Source organism: Solanum pennellii, chromosome 3 (genome assembly GCF_001406875.1).
Source record: "Solanum pennellii chromosome 3, SPENNV200".
NCBI classification, from domain to species: domain Eukaryota; kingdom Viridiplantae; phylum Streptophyta; class Magnoliopsida; order Solanales; family Solanaceae; genus Solanum; species Solanum pennellii.
The window spans coordinates 26,489,411-26,506,670 of NC_028639.1; the positions used below are offsets into that span (position 1 = coordinate 26,489,411).

The 17,260-nt window shown below is 32.6% G+C and overlaps 1 long non-coding RNA gene across 19 annotated transcripts; it reads right to left on the bottom strand.

The window, feature by feature from the left end:
* Positions 1–4,238: 4,238 nt before the first annotated feature.
* LOC107015333 lies at positions 4,239–11,392 on the bottom strand. 19 transcript variants are annotated; one of them, XR_003577452.1, is made up of 7 exons: positions 10,895–11,392; positions 9,450–9,553; positions 9,250–9,369; positions 6,391–9,153; positions 6,156–6,278; positions 4,882–5,667; positions 4,239–4,456 (listed from the first exon to the last, which is right to left on the bottom strand). It is a non-coding gene; the product is annotated as an uncharacterized LOC107015333 (long non-coding RNA). The 19 variants fall into 19 exon arrangements; XR_001456326.2 differs by lacking the exon at positions 9,450–9,553 and having other exon boundaries at positions 4,882–4,963; positions 5,234–5,285; positions 5,428–5,667; positions 6,391–9,369; positions 10,895–11,391; XR_003577451.1 differs by lacking the exon at positions 9,450–9,553 and having other exon boundaries at positions 4,882–4,963; positions 5,177–5,285; positions 5,428–5,667; positions 6,391–9,369; positions 10,895–11,391.
* Positions 11,393–17,260: the final 5,868 nt, after the last annotated feature.

A 17,260-nucleotide genomic window follows, 5' to 3' on the forward strand; every position in this document is an offset into this window, starting at 1 on the left:
TAGAGCCTCACAAGTGTTTTAAGATTTAATAACTCTTTTATAAGATGTGTAAAATATTGTAATAGTTGGTTTGAATAGGTTAGAGTTCAAACATCAAGGGAGGACCAAGATTTCCGGAAACTAGTCTTTTGTGTGTTGTGTGACTTAGCATGTTTCATGTGTTTTGGTGTGTCGTTTGAGGTCTAAAATGATAGGAAGGGACCCTAGAATCCATATGGTTATGTTTAGGTTTGAAACATATGGGTACGACTCCACAAGGACCACCCTTAGGGTCCTTGAGGAGGACCCGAACATTTGCCAAGAAGCTGCCAAAACTGCCCCTTTGACGGTTCGAAACGACGCCCAATACATCAATTGACACACCGTCAAAAGGGGGCGTGGATCCACACTTAATTGTGGGAGATTATCCCCCAACTAATGGATCCTCTTACCAATACGATGGAGCACCAGGACGGGCCATCGTCCAGTCGACGCTCCGTCAAGTGTGGTCGCCGTTTGGTGCCTGCAATTCTGCAATAGCTTCGACAAGTGAGGGGTGAAATGGGAAATTCACCCCACACTAAAATTAAGTCATGGAAGGTTATTTGTAGTGATTCTAAGTATTTTAGGTATATTTAATAAATTAAATATCCATTTAGACTTGATACTCCAAAACAATACCTTTCCCTCCCTAAAACTCTCTCAAGATCACCATTGAAGAAGAAGAGAAGAAGGAGCCAGCATTTAGGACGAATTTCACCATAGTTTCATTATTAAATTAAGGCCTTGACTAAAGGTATGTTAAAATTGTTCATCCATGGATTCGTCCATCCACGAAGCCCCCCATAGTTTCCTCAATTGTGAATCCAAAATGCCCCAAACTAGCTATGGTTGTGATTACATCGTAGGTAAGGCTTGTTTGTGATCTCAATCTAGTGCGTAGCATTCAATTATTTTTATATGATTAATATATTATGTTTTCATGTGGTTTTCTTGATGAGTCCTGATATTTGATGATGAAGGTGATCATGCTGGGTTCATGCCAATAGAGGCAAGGTTGAAGGTTCTAAGTTGATCTTTTTAATTTAATTGTCTTGAATATTAATTAATCATAGTTAGGATCATCTAGATATAAATTGAACTAGGCCTAATTGAATAAGAACTATTTTGACTTGTAAAGTTAGAACTGAACCTACATGATCAAGCATGACAAGAATTACCTTCTAATGATCAATGTGATAAAATAGCTTGTAATTAGATATGGATCATGATAGAATAAAAGTAGTATTGAAGATAGGTCTTGTAGCCATTGTTGTTAGGGCTTTGGGGGTGGAGTCATTGTGAGGGGATTGTGATGAGTTATTCTCTTTCTCCTATATACTCATATATGAACAAGCTAGGAGAAGCAAGTTCTCTCACATAGATAGATTCTAGGTTGACCTAAGAACTAAAGTGAATCAAATCATGATAGAGTCGAATAGCTTGAAGTTTTATGGTATAATCACTTCTTGTGTGTTTCAATTGGGAAGATAAGACCAAGATATAATAGCTTGGGGTTGATTTGTATGACTCCTGCAAGGATAGTTGATTTATAAAGCTTGAGATTGCAGATCTCATGGTATCTTAGGATGATGAATCTCATGGTAGCTTGGGATGAAGGAATTAAGCTCTTCCATGTTAGCTTAATCTTGCATTGATAGAATACTTGTTCATGGTAGCTTGCATTAGTATTAGGCAAGGTAGAAATACTCTCCTAGGATTAGCTTGAAGTCGCACGACTAGAGTGCCTTCATGATAGCTTGATTTGGTTAGGACAAAACCACTTCATGGTAGCTTAGGATTGAGACACGTGACTCTCCTAAGAATTGCTTTGGGTTGAGCACTTATCCTCCCATATGGATAGATTTAATCTACATGATTGGTTGCATGGTGGCTAGATTGGTATCCTTCATTTTTTATCTTGGTTTGTATGTTATGATGTTTCCCATGGTAGTAGGTCTATTATGTTAGTATGCTAAGCTTAATAGACTATAATGAAAGATAAGTTAACTTGGATTAGGTTATCCTAAAGAAGTACTTAGTATGAATGGTACAATAGGATGTCATTCATATATGGCACAAGTATGACTTGAAGCTACCTATGAAATTACCTCTTATGTGATGTATGCTTAGCTTGGATAGTTGCTATAGTTGCCTTCCATGTTATGATTGACTTTAAGTTGATAGTTCCTTGTCAGTAGGTTTATTAGTGACACCTTAAGATGGTTAATATGAATAGGTGATTTCAAGGTATGCTTACTGTGTGAGGTAGAATGGGATGCCCCACATGCATTGAAAAAGTGTGCCTTGAAGTAACCTGGGGGTATAGTTGTCACGACCGGGAAGCAACCCTTAGAAGTAACATGGCATGCTTGACCTCTCAGAGGTCTTATACACGCCCGTTGTAATCATTCATCGCATTGTCATAGGAAATTAAGCAAAAAAATTAAAACTTTTCATAGCACATCGTATGCTAGAAACATCACTTCATATAAACATAAAACAGGTCATAATACATAATTAAACTATAAGTCTCTTAAGCCATCTTAAGACTCAACGTCTATAGAGTATAATAGGGAAACAAACCTTAACAACATAACATAATAATCTAACTATTACATAAACTTGAATAATAACTTCACATAGGAAATCCTTGAATCTTAAGGATCCCTCACTACAACAAAAATAACTTTTAGCGGCAATAAATGGACACATGAATAAAGAGTGTTAATGTCTCTGCCAGCATTGGTTAAGTTCCATTAGGTTCAATGTCGCTAAAGCCTTTAGGGACATATACAAAGAATGCTAATTGCTGCTAAAAGTATATATTTAGCGGCAATTGCTAATTAATTGTTGCTAATGACAATTGCTAATTAATTACTGCTAAAGCTCATTTTTGATGTAGTGCCTTTCTTGAGCTTGGGAAACATGTATCAAGCCCTTCACTTTAAGAGACATCCTCTAGTCATCCATTACCTACACTTTGTGTAAAAATATGAAGAATTGTATTAGTACAAGAATGCATTAAGTATGGCAACCATGCAAAACACATGCATTTAAAGAGGACATTTTACATAGATATCATGCAACATGCCTTTTTAAAGAATCATCATAAACATTGGGAAAATTACACAATATAATTCACATACTTTATACAAGCATACATTATTCATGCCAACACACCAAGTCATTTACATTGCATTTAAAGCACATCAATCATGTTCATAAGATTATCTTCTTTTACCTTAATTCGGTAATCCCTAAGTAATCCTCAAGTAATACTTGGTGCAATTCATAAATAATGTCCCATTCCACCATCCACACTCAAGCATCACCTTAAGGTCACCAAGGTGAACATTCATACAACCTTCATTTACTTAAACATAAGCATTCATGGAAACATAGCATATCATGAGGCACCGACTTCATAGACCACATAGAAGACTCATTCCAAGACAACATACAAGTCAAAACTTCCAGTATCATCATAGTAAGGCGATAGTAAACATTAGCATATTTGGACTTCATTTCATTAAGATATCATAAGACCTTACTCATAATTCAAGTCGAAGCCTATTAGTGCAATGCACATGTGAAGCCCCATAACCTCACACATACTAAGTGAACTCACAAAGAGACCACAAGCATCATCATTTACTTCATACATCAACATGAAGACTATGGTCAACTACATGCATGAGTAGGACCTTCATCATATAGCACTACACCATATTAGGCCTACGGCCACCCCAATAAAGTGTAGCCTAAACTAGAAAATAAAGGTCACACTTTTGGACTTTAGGCAACCCTTTTAGGAGGTGGCCAAAAGAAGCATAACCTTTCACATTAGGCAACACTTTTAAAATGTTTCCATCACAACTACACTTATAAAGCGTTGCCAAAGAGGTATAAGGTCATGCTTTGTAGTGATTCATTAGCAACATCTTTTTCTTTACTATACTACACTTAAAAGCGTTGCGATTTCTTTGTATTTTGTCACACTTAAAAAGTGTTGCATTTTATATCTCATCTAGAACAACACTTAAAAAGTGTAACTTTTCTTGGACGTCCTAGAACAACACTTTTGAACTGTGGCAATGTTATACAGAATTTTGTAGCCGCAATTTTTTGTTTTTAAGAATAATAATTTTTATTTGCATATATTGAATAGTCACATAATTAAATATATAAGTTATATAAATAACAAAATTAACTAATAATTAAATTAAAGCTACATATTTCAGATAGACTTTGAGAAACATGTCTTGTACCACCAATTCTTATAAAGTTATTTCTTAAAGTTCTTTAGTATCAATAAATTCCACAAAACCAAATGCATTCAAACATGTATGACAACAGTACAAAAACTCTTCATCGTTCACTACAATAGATCGAGTTTACTTTTGGCCACAATTCAAATTCAATTACCGACATTTTCCTGCACAGTCAAAATAAAATTATATGTTAGTGAAATAAATCATGTATATTTGATATGCTCAAATTCACAGTAAACCAAACCAATCCATAACAATAAAGTCACAACAAAGCATCTATGAATTAGGCAAAAAAAATCTTTTGAAAAACTACAGCTAGATGCTAATCAGAATTTAGAAGAGAGTTTGATCATTTTCACGATCAGACCAGATGTTCATGTACCAAGAAAACTATTGGTTCCACCAAACACAAATGCTTCATGGGGTGAAAAATTACTTACCACATGACCACCAGAGAAGCTGCAAAAAGACTCACAATAGCCACCAATTTAGGTTATAGGAACTTTTAAGAGATACAATTGAATGAAGAAAAAAAATTCATTATCTTTCGAGCTAATCATAATAAAAGATGGAGAATGTAACTTAGGACCTTTTCTAGAACGTGTATTGACTTTGTTAAAAACCAGCCTCTAAGACCACACGGGAAGTCCGTGACCCATGTTGAAAACAAACTGCAAAACAGCAGGGAGAAATAGTAAACAGGTGCATTAAGAAGTTTTTCTATCCCTACATTTACTTGACAAGGAATCTGGCTGAATATTGTGAAACTGACCACTGAAGAACCAAAGGCACCAGAACCAGTACAGACAGTCTCATGTTTTGCAAATAACATATAATCGTGAGTGTTTCCAAAGACAAAGTTAAGAAAGGAACACATTGCATACTTTCTTATGGTCAGATATACAACACTTGAGGCAGCATAAACAATCATCAATCTATACCTTGCAGTAAGTTAACTACTGTAGTAGTATTAATAGGATTCCCCTTGTCACCCTGTGCACCAGCAGGTTGAGAATTTCAAATAAAAAGTACAAGTGGCAATAACATTAAAAGAAATGGGAAACAAAAATCAGACACAAGGAAGTAGCAATAACATTAAGAGACAAGGAATCTGGCAGAATATTGTGAAACTGACCACTGAAGAACCAAGGGCACCAGAACCAGTACAGACAGTCTCATGTTTTGCAAGTAACATATCATCGTGAGTGTTTCCAAAGCCGCATTTAAGAAAGGATCACATTGCGCACTTTCTTGTGGTCCGATATACAACACTTGAGGCATCATAAACAATCATCAATCTATACCTTGCAGTAAGTTAACTACTGTAGTGGTATGTTATAATAGGATTCCCCTTGTCACCCCGTGCACCACCATGCTGAGAATTTCAAATAGAAAGTACAAGTTACAATAACATTAAGAGAAATGGGAAACAAAAGTATGTCAGACACAAAGAAGTCGCAATAACATTAAGATCCTTCATCCTCCATGACACTCTTACAAAAGAATGATGTCTCCTAAACTCATGCTAATCAATCAACCCAATCAAGAACTCATTTTATTAATATTAAAGTGCATTAAACAGTATCTCTTGAAAATTCATCATTAGAGAGCAGCCCTCAACTAATATTGCAGTACATATTAAGCTTGGAACAGTGAAGAATTCGTTTAACCAACATGTTTACCATTTCATGTTTATGAATGGTACATCATTTAAAACTAAAGACATAATAAAACATATTGGGTACACTAGAAACATAGATTTAGAAATTCAAAGTTCAATGCATTAAGAAATTATAGTTCTATGCAAAGTCACTAAACATGAAATATAATAATTGCAATTAATAAGATAGAAAGACAAGTTACTGCAGAAAAGTCTTCAAAGGTGAATTGTGCATATCCCAAACTTTGAAGCGTCTTCTTGCATTCCTCAACATTAGCTTTAATGTGTTGAACTTCATTGTGATCTTGTGATTCCACAATGTGCTCCTTATTTGAAATGCATGATCCATTAGTAACTTAGCATGCCAAAATCAATGTCCATACTAGAGATTCACACATGTTTAACAAAATAACTTGCAGAATAAGAAAATAAGCATACAAGGTAACCAAACACGAAACTGTGGAAAAAGAAGTTCCATCTCCACCTGTTGTTCTGATGCCAGCAACTCAGCAGACCTACAGATGTTACAACAATTACTAAGAAATGCAAAACAATCACCAAGAAAACATAAATATAATGTCTAAACCCTTATTTTCTTAAGCACAATTGAATTTTCCACATGGTATTCAGCCATTAAGAAATACAAAGGTTCATGCAGATCATCTCGACCAAAATACTCTAATTAATAAATGTATTTACGAAAATTCAAGTAACTAAGAAAACATTGAGAGAAATTTTATATCTTTAATTCTTCGCAATATTTTTTATAAGGATCATAAGAAATCCCCATAAGTATAAAATATACACACAAGAACTATATTCAAACACAGAAGAAATGGTAAACCATGGAGAAACCACAAAATGATATACCAACAAGGCAGAAAGATGAAAATATCCTTAAGCCAGCTAGCGTGAGGATTTACAACATGCAAATACTTGTTGGTAACACAGTCATTCTCGTAAAGTGAGAATGGTGAAATCAAGTGAAAACTTAAACCATGCAAGTTGATACTATTGAAAAAATGCAGAGCCAGTCAACACATAGAAACTAGTGTTATTGTGGTTACCTCCTGATTTCACAAGAATTCGACAAATAATTGCATGAGGTGATAGGAAATACCATTTTTGGACAATATGGATACAATTATCTTTTATTTTCAGTCATTTCAGATGCAACCATATTGCTAAATCAATAAATCAGTTCTCAGATAATATTCACTCATTAATGATATTTACTCTTTACATCCATGGCAGCAGCACACAAAGATATTCACCGAAAATCTTAACTTGACACCAAAAAGTGTAAATTTCTACAACATCTATGTAATATGAAAAAGACATCCCGAATATGGGAAAGATATTGTCTATTGATTTGATTGACTTTTGCAGATAGTTGAAGTTAGTTTCTTTTAGAATTACTTGTATAGAACTGAGTATACGAGTTGTGGCAATACCAGAGGCCATTAAACCACCACCAATAATAACAACCTTCTCTATTTCCCAGTTAATGGCATGTTATCTTCTGCAATATTCAGTCTAAATGGGTCTAAATAGCCATGCCTATGTTTTGAGAATGTTTTTACCATGCAAGCATACATAGAAAAAGAGAACTCCTAGAAGGTCATTTCAGTCCAAGATGAATTAGAAGATCCAGATAGCTCATTTTGTTTCTTATACGATATAGACAGGTTCATATACAAAGAAATTTAGTGAACTACACTTACCTTTTCTCTTTGTAGTGATTACTAGATGAAAAAGTTACCATAAGGGTCCATCAGTAGCATTGAACCACTTGGATTACTACGCAACTCGGTTATCATTCTCGTGGAGTGCTCTTATGTTGATTGTATTTTACCTCTGCCTTGACCTCTAAACATTCGATGGTCTCTTTATATAAATGAGTTGCACCAAGTTCCACACTTATTTTTTAAAACTGGTAAGGTTGTATTCTTCAGCATTAAGGGCATGCTCGCCACCACCAAAAAGTCTCAATTACAAACTTCCTATGAAATCTACAATCTGATATGTATCTACTATACACAACTGTTTACACCAAAAACGTAGATATACTATACAATTCCATTTGACCTTGTGTATGGAATTGGATCTATTATCGAAACATCTATTGTTCCTTTCCTTCCAAACTGACCACCATATACATGATGGTATTAACCTCCACAATCTCTTCCGGCTCTTGGTACCTCCTCTCCTTATCCATCTCATCAACACGTTTGATGTACGTTCTGGCATTGTTCAATTCTTATTTGAGATGCTAAGGAACAAATTCCAGATTTGAGCATGTAATACAGTGCAAGAAGAGGTGGCTGTTGGTTCCACACTTAAAACCCTCTTTGCAAACTTCATATTACTAATTGGTTCTCCAAAGGAATCCCTTTTAGGTTTGACATGAGCAAACATCAACTTTTTGCATGTCCACCTGAAACACACCAAAAAGCATTAGCAAACTATAAATACTTGTAACTGCAGAACTCACTTGAGTTAAAAAAGAAACTCCTCCAAAATATTTCAAAGCCTAAGTTTATATTTCGCTTAATTAATATTTTCATCAGTCAAATAAGTTTCTATGAGGAGCAAAATCTGGAGCTGATTAAAGAGTTATGCAAGAGTAATGTGAGTTTGTTATTTTTGTAAGGGATGTGACAGTTCTTCTGCGCCAATGCAGTGAATACATCGCCCAAGCAAGAGAGAGATTTATTAATATGTTGTGCCTCTTTGAAGATGTCTCAGTTAACTTCTTACTTGTCAAATTGTTCACAGGCAACAATATCCACCAAATGGAGGCAATTGTGGATTATGTTTCCTGATGTATCTTCACCATGCATGTGTACAGTCAGCACACTGCATGTATTTTGTGTAAATATAATTACAGTTGACAATTTTAATAACTCCGTTAAGGTTGTCTGAATGGAAATTGAGTAGAGATAACTTAAATACTGTTAAGCCTCACTTGTGTGAACGACTACTTCGATTGTTCATGGTAGTTCAGCCAACAACACAGCTCAAGTCACCAAGTTTCGTTAGTTCTATAACATGTGTAGCGCAATTCAGTGGATGAATGCTAAAATTAATCAGAATTTGACCATTGCCACTCATGCATCTTCTAATCTCTAACATATGAACAGTTAAGGGTGTAATTATATTGCTTTTCTCCTTGAAGTACCTCAAATAAATTCATGAAATCTGGCACAAAGTAAGGAATATTTCAGTGAAAGGATATTTAGTAAGCAACGAATAGTCTGTTAGAAGATCATAAATGTGTTCAATGCATATCTTGACCATTTGAACGTGGATCTTCTAGCTCATAATGTCCTTTCTTTCATCAGATAGTAAGAATAGATCATTCACAGCCAGTTGATTGATTCTGAACTCTTTAGTTGATCAACCTCCCGGGACAGACTGCCAATAGAGAAATATTAGATACGAAGCTTCGGCATGCAAATATAAGGAATTATTTTTCATGTATGCAAAACTCTTACCATTGTATATGTTTTTTGAAATCCAGTTTTACCATAAGCAAAAATGCACACATTGTAACCATTAACTTATTTTACAAGCTGTTTAGTGTCTTGCAATACATCTTCTGCAAAATTAAGCAGTGTTACCCGATAAAACAACAACAACAACAACATGTCCATTGTAATCTCATAAGTGGGTCTGGAGAGGGTAGAGTGTATGCAGCCTTACTCCCACCCCACCCACCCCCTACCTTGTGAGTTAGAGAGGTTATTTCCGATAGACCCTCCGCCCAAGAAAAAAAGAATTAAGTGGAGTAAAGAAGTTATGCCAAAATACTAAACAGAGCATGTCAAAGAATGCTGAAGAAATAAACGTAACTACTACAAAACCTTAACAAAATAATGGAAGTTGTATCTTAAGCTGGTAAAGTGTAACACACAGTATCCTTAACTGAGTTGGACTTGGACCGGAAACACAGTCGAAATGGAAAATCTTCTTCCCTTCTTTCCAGGATTTTAGTGGATCAATTACAACCAAAGAACCATCTTCTGCAATGTAATCTATGGTTGTCTTACCTTTTTCTGTGGGAGTGTAGTGTAACTCAACATTCTACATTTAGTTGATGTTCTTTTATACTTCCTCTTTTTTTCGTTTTTTGACCCTGTGATTTATCATTTTCTTTTTCCTCCATTCAAAAAACAGTGGAAAGGGAGAGATAGAAAGTTATTAAGACACTAATCTTGATTTTTTGTTATTCTGGAACTGATTTTCTATTGCCTCCATTCCTAAAGACATTCACATTGTTATGTTTGTCGATGAAATCCTTGTTGATACCGTTAAGATCTTGTACCACGTTATGCAAGAATCTGTTTTGTATCATAACTTATGATATCCAAGAGCAACATTAGACATATCCTGTACTTGGTGTCCATATTCAATGATAATGCAAATTTAACTTATCTTTCAAATTGTAGAAATGTTAGTCGATATAGATTTATAAAAGGTTTGCTTACAGAAAAAGCCTACCAAGTTGCTTCAGATCACTTTGTAGTTAAAACTGCAGATATTTGAGCACTTTCTTTGTACTTGATAACAAACACCTTAGGATTGTGTGAGCTTAAAGTATTAGTTATCCAAGATTGTCATCTATATCAAATCAAGAAAGTATTTAACCCAAAAAAACATGCATAGAACTGGAAAGGAGGTTGTGCAAATAAAAGCATTAACTCTAATACATTTCCAAAAGCCTCATGATTAACAGTAACTACAAGTCCAAAATGTCAAAAATAGAGAGAGACGACTAGAACTAGTATAACTACAAGCTAGACTCCTAAAAATCAGAAAAATTCATTTTAACAACACAAGAATATCAAAAGCCTAAGCTGATACTTAGTCCTTCAAAGATACACAAGAATATCAAAACCCTAAATCTAGAATTTAGACTTTTAAAGATAGATTTTGTTACCTGATTAACACTATTCCAACAACCCTAAATATAATGGAACAACTCTTTAACAAGAAATCTTTGAGAAAAATTGTGTTCTTCAGCTCTTCAATCTTCAACATGGAATCTGTCAGAGGAAAGACGTTTTTTCCAGTTCTTGAGAAAAATTGTATTTTTCTTCAGTCTTTCAGCTGAATATCGCGTTCTTCGGCTAATTTTGACAGAAAAATGTGAGGAAAATCGTACATATTCTTCAGTTCTTCTTGAATGAAAAGCCAATTTCTTCAGGTTCTCATCTGAAAACTGCATTCTTTGTTGAAGTTTGAGGGAAATGGAAAATTAAGCTACAATCATGTTCTTCGCTGAAGCTTAAGGGAAATGGAAAATTTAGATGATGTTTGAGAGAAATGGAAACTCAGCTGAAGTTTATTCTTTTAGCTTAAAATATGTTTTAGTGTTTTTTTTTTCCAAATAAAAATTGGAGGGGGAGCAAGATTTAATGTTAAAAATGTTGAAGGAAGTATAAAATTTTAGTGAAAAGTCAAAATACTATGGCCACATTTATATTTCTTTTATATAACTATAAAAATAGACACTTTATAAGTGTGGCCATTTATATAAATAGTTGTTGACAATTATAGCAACACTTATAAAGTGTAGCTTATACCATTGAAGAGTACACTTTAGAAGTGTTACTAATATTATTGTAGCTAAAAATTAAGGAAAAATTACTTAACTACACAATCTTTCTTTCCAAAATTTCTAAAATTCCTTACCTTTTTAAAATATTTCAAAAATCCATTTTTTCGTCTTTTTCTCTCATTTTTCAGATACAGTATTCACATCCCTTCAATTCAACGATTTTCCCCCCTATTTTTACGCCTAAAATCACTCCCATATATCAACAGTTACATTGATCACAAAAATTTTTAATTTCAAATCTATTCTCTCTCAAGTTCATAAATTTCAAGTTCCTAAAGAGATAGAACTATTTTTCATCAATTTTTTATTTTCAATTCTTCATATTTCGTTTTTTTATAAAAAAAGATTTTGTTTTTATTTACAATTTTCTTATACATATGAATTTTGCTCCCTCTTTTTAGTAAGGTACCTTGTGTATTTGATTTTGATGATGAAAAATTTCATGAAAATAGATTTAATCAATTCCTTACAATTCCGATGATGATGGTTGAGTTGAAAATAGATCCAAGTGGTTGTAGGATCCATTAACAATGGCGAATCATAATATTTAGAAGACGAAATCGAAGAAAAATGAAACTTCATCTTTTAAAGCAAATGTGGAAGAACTTCATCCATGGTGAGTTATTTTTAAAAAATTAGATATGTTGACAACAATGATACATTAGCATATTATATTGTACCTTGCTTTAAATCTTACGAAATTATATATAAAATCGTAATTTTGATTCTTTTTGTTTTTCGATATATTGTCACTAATCTATCAAACTATATAGTAGAAATTATTTTGATGAGATATTGCAGAATAGTGTATCATATTATAAATAGCTTCACCACGATAACTAAATAACATATAATGAATATATGATGTTTCATTTAGTATCAGAAACAAATATCATCAAGTGGTACTGAGTATCAATTACTATTATTATCATTACGTATCAACTAAACAATTAGATTTTTTGTAGTTACTATATCATGTAATTTAACTTTTTGTTCAAATTTAATTTATTGTTATAATGTATCTGCAGAATATTTATAGTGATGGTTGAATGTTTGTAGTTGCCTTTGTTGAATTCTTTAGCGATGAAGTCAACATTCATCTAATGATTTCTGAGATGACTACCTTCGCACAAGATATGCAACACTATTATGGAAGTACGATCTCAACAAGGTCAAGGTGGGATATGTTAGCGATTAGCGATGATCCACTAAAGCTGAAGAGCTATTTCACTTCACAAAAATAAGATGACTTGGATCATATATATATTAGTGATTATGTGCCAATTCACAGACAACTTTTGATGTTTATTTTTTGTAAGATACATTAATCAATATTTTGAAGGGTTTATTATCTTTCAAGAAACATTTTCTCAAGTTTTACAGTTTTTTGAAACAAAATTGTTTATTTTGAATATGATATTTGTTATTGCTAGTACCTTGTTACGTTTTGTCTATTATAAGTATTTTATACATCATATATTATCTGATACAAAATATCAAAAATTATGTAAATGATACACGATTATAAGTATTTTATACATAATATATTTTATACTTTATATTAATTGTAATATAGAGTATATTACAATTAATATATAATTGATACTATATTATTAGCAGATACAAGATTTTTCAAAACTATATTATGTATATGATACACAATTATTTTTTATATAACAAAATTTGTATGTATTACAACACCTGATACTATATTTTTATACTTGATACAAACCAGTTAAGTTTCAATATATTTAGGACCTTTTAACATTATGTCTCTTATAAATTTGGTACAAATGACTATAGTTGATACTATACTATAAGTTGACACAAATTTGTCAAATAATATATTATGTATATGATACACAATTATTTTTTATATAACAAAATTTGTATGTATTACAACACCTGATACTATATTTTTATACTTGATACAAACCAGTTAAGTTTCAATATATTTAGTACCTTTTAACATTATGTCTCTTATAAATTTGGTACAAATGACTATAGTTGATACTATACTATAAGTTGACACAAATTTGTCAAATAATATATTATGTATATGATACATAATTATTATTTTTCATGCTTTCAATAGCACAAATTGATGTGTATAACTTGATACAAATTTGCCAAAAATATATATTAAGTATATGATACACAATTATTATTTATTATGATTTCAACATCACAAATTGATGTGTCTCACAAAATTAAACCTGATGCTATATATTTACAATTGTTCTAATCCTCTAAATTTGTAATATATTATCTTTTAACATTATGTCTCTTATTCTATACACATTACAACTCTTATCCGGTACATTTACAACAATTGATACTATATTATCTGATACAAAAAAATTAAACAAATTAAGTATCAAATTCATTATGTTAAACAAATCAATACAATGTAATTCTTATGAACAGTTACATATACATTAATTACTTAACCAATACGACGTATATTATAAAAGCAACTTTATATCAAACATAAAACAATACACAATATGTATACCGTATTCACTTTATAAAAATTAACAATAAAAAAATATAGGCAAAACTGAAGCATTACAATTTATTGGATCAGAAATTAGTAAGCTAAAAACACTTTTTAATGTAAACATTTGTAACAGTGGAAAGAAATATTATAATTTGAAAAATTATTAGATCTGAAAAAACAAAGTACTCCAAAAAAGTATTGATCAAGATTCTTTTGGGAAGAAAGTACAAGTTCTTCGATTGTGGTCTTCTTGTCCACATCGCCCATAACAGTTCATGTGATGTTAGTTTTCCATCTGGATTTTTCTTCTTTTTTTCTTGATCTACTGGACATTCTTTTGTATCTTGTTGGCAAGACAAATTCTTTCAAAACACAATTCGAAACCGATCAATCACTTTTGTCCGACATTGATTCCATTGGCACTGCATAACACACTAATACATAGATGCAATTGTACCAAATATAAAATAATAATCTCTTGACACCAAAGGTTCAAGAAGCCAAAATAACATCCCAAATCAAAAGAAAAAAAAACACCCATAAAAAAGAATCAAACTTTTACTGTGTTTTCGAAGAAAAATGAGAAGGTTTCCCAATTTGAAATTCAAAAATGCCTAATTTAGTAAGAGGTTTATGAAGATTGATTGGTAGAATTGTTAAACGTCCGCGTGATTCGTGGGGTTAATTATAATTTCCTTTTTAATCCTTTTTTTAAGCAGTAAATTGATAGCAACAATTTAAAAATTTAAGTATTATCGGTCTGCAATATTATGTATCCGAAATAATATAAAAAGGGGATTTTTGGTAATTAGTGAAAGAGTAGGGATAGAAAGTAATTTCTATCTTAGACTATGTGATTTGCCTAATTTTTACATTTTATAACTTGGGCTACACTTTAAAAGTGTTCCCAAAAGTATTTTAGGCAACACTTTACAAGCGTTATCTAGATTTAGTGTGGCCCTAGGCCTAAAATGGTGTAATTTAGTCAATAAGATGAACATTTTGCATCTAAAGTAAGACCTTCATCATATAGACACAATAGGAATCATACTATGTATATTATCATACCAAGTAGGTCAATGCCATAGAGTCATTCATAAGAGACATTTACATATACATATACATGTACAACACCTTCCTAAAACTCCCCTCAAGATCTACTCTTTCAATGCATAGGTAAGTTCCATACTCTCACCTACACTAAGAAACTTCCCTTAGGTTATCCTACTTAGGGTTCCTTACTTTAGTTGCATTGTTAATTTTACAATAGGGAAACCTTTAGCCTTAACCAACATTAAGACCATGTGAGATAAACATAGAATTCAGTTTCATGGAACCATACACCAAAAAGAGGTGTTGTACTTGCAAAGGTAGAACACTAACATCATGCTAGCATCTAGGTGGATCCACTTGCTAGGTCTTATGGGGGTGAAATAGTTAAAAAAAAAAACTAGGAGATGTAAATTGGAACCCTCTTTATGCCCTTAGCCATTGTAGTTTTCACCTCATGAGGTCATTCTGTGAATATGCCTTCCATCATTTTGAAGGGGCACCCCTCATTTATCAAATTAATAAGATGCTAAGCTAAGTTCCTTTTTTGAAAAGCCTTTATTAACTTTACTTTCATAAAAATAGGCTTTAGGAGATTAACTCCTCATATGCATAGCTCATAGGTTATTGATGAGAATTGTCCTTTCATCAATCTAACTCATGTGAGAATATCCTTTCACATGGACATATAATATTCATAGCATAGTCTAGTTTAGAGCACAATTGAGCAAATCTTTCAAAAGACCCTACTTTACTAGATTATCATAACATGCTTCATTTATGCATTCATGTGTGTATATGTATACTTATATGAGGAAACCTTCACATAAACATTTAGACACTACATGATCATACTTCATCATACCATATTCTTGACATCATAGCATATACTTTCATGTTCATAGCTTAGACATGTATTCATATTCATGTACATATAGAAATCACCCCAGGAACTATCCTATCAAGGTAAACATGTGCAATGTATAGGTAAAGTATCATATCCTTACCCATACTAGTACACCTATCAAGTCATCCTAGATAAGATACCTTTTTCATACTTTCACGAACATCTTATACCTTACATGCATAGTAGTAGACAATACTGCATATGACAACTATCCTTTCATTTGGAACAATGAATCTAGCCTACTCATAGATATCCATAAGGTGGGAGTGTGTGTACATTGGTCAACATGATCACATAAGGGAAATCAAAATAGTATTGAGGCAGCCATCCTATAAAGATCACAATACACATTTGTCTATAGACCACACACCATATTATAGCATAGGAGACAAGACATCTTCATCATTTGAATCTGAGACTCCTAACCATGCTTAAGACAACACATTCATATAGGGGTACATAGGTAGGGGTCATTCTACACAAGAGTATCCAATCATAAACATGAAGACCATACCTAGCCCTTGGATAATCATTCACATATAGGAAGCATCATCAATATACCTAGAAGATGATGCTAATGTTGGATACTAGGTATATAACTTCACATTGTCTGATCATCATAACCACACTTCACAATACCGCAACATGCCTTCAAGGCCATGATCACATAATATATAGATTTACAATAATGTAAACACCGCCATCATAAGTTGACCGTACCACACAATGTACAATACATCATCAATTCGATATAAAGTAGAGGAATCTAGGTCAATCTTACCAATTCTCCAAGCCTTTGATCATCATCATTAATCAATTATAAATAATTCATCGTCAATTAATATAGAAAACAGTAGCTATAAGCAATTTAACGTAATCGAATCATAAATCAATCATCATCTGATAAAGATCACAATACCCACACTATAGGCTAAATTGAGAAATTGGGAGGATCATGGGTTCTTAATGAAATTGTATTGAAATCTATCTTAAAACAATGGCTAAAAATAATTTCATCATGAGAATGCCTTTTAAAATCAATTTGACAATGAACCCATGACTAGATTGAAAAATTGGAATTTGGATCATGAAATCTCATTGAAAACCTTTGAAGGAACTTCTTAGATGGAAGAATAGGATGAAGTATTATCATACCTTAATACATAAGAAGAACACAAAAAATTTAATAAGAAACCATGAAGATCCATCTTCTAAGCTGTTCTTGAGC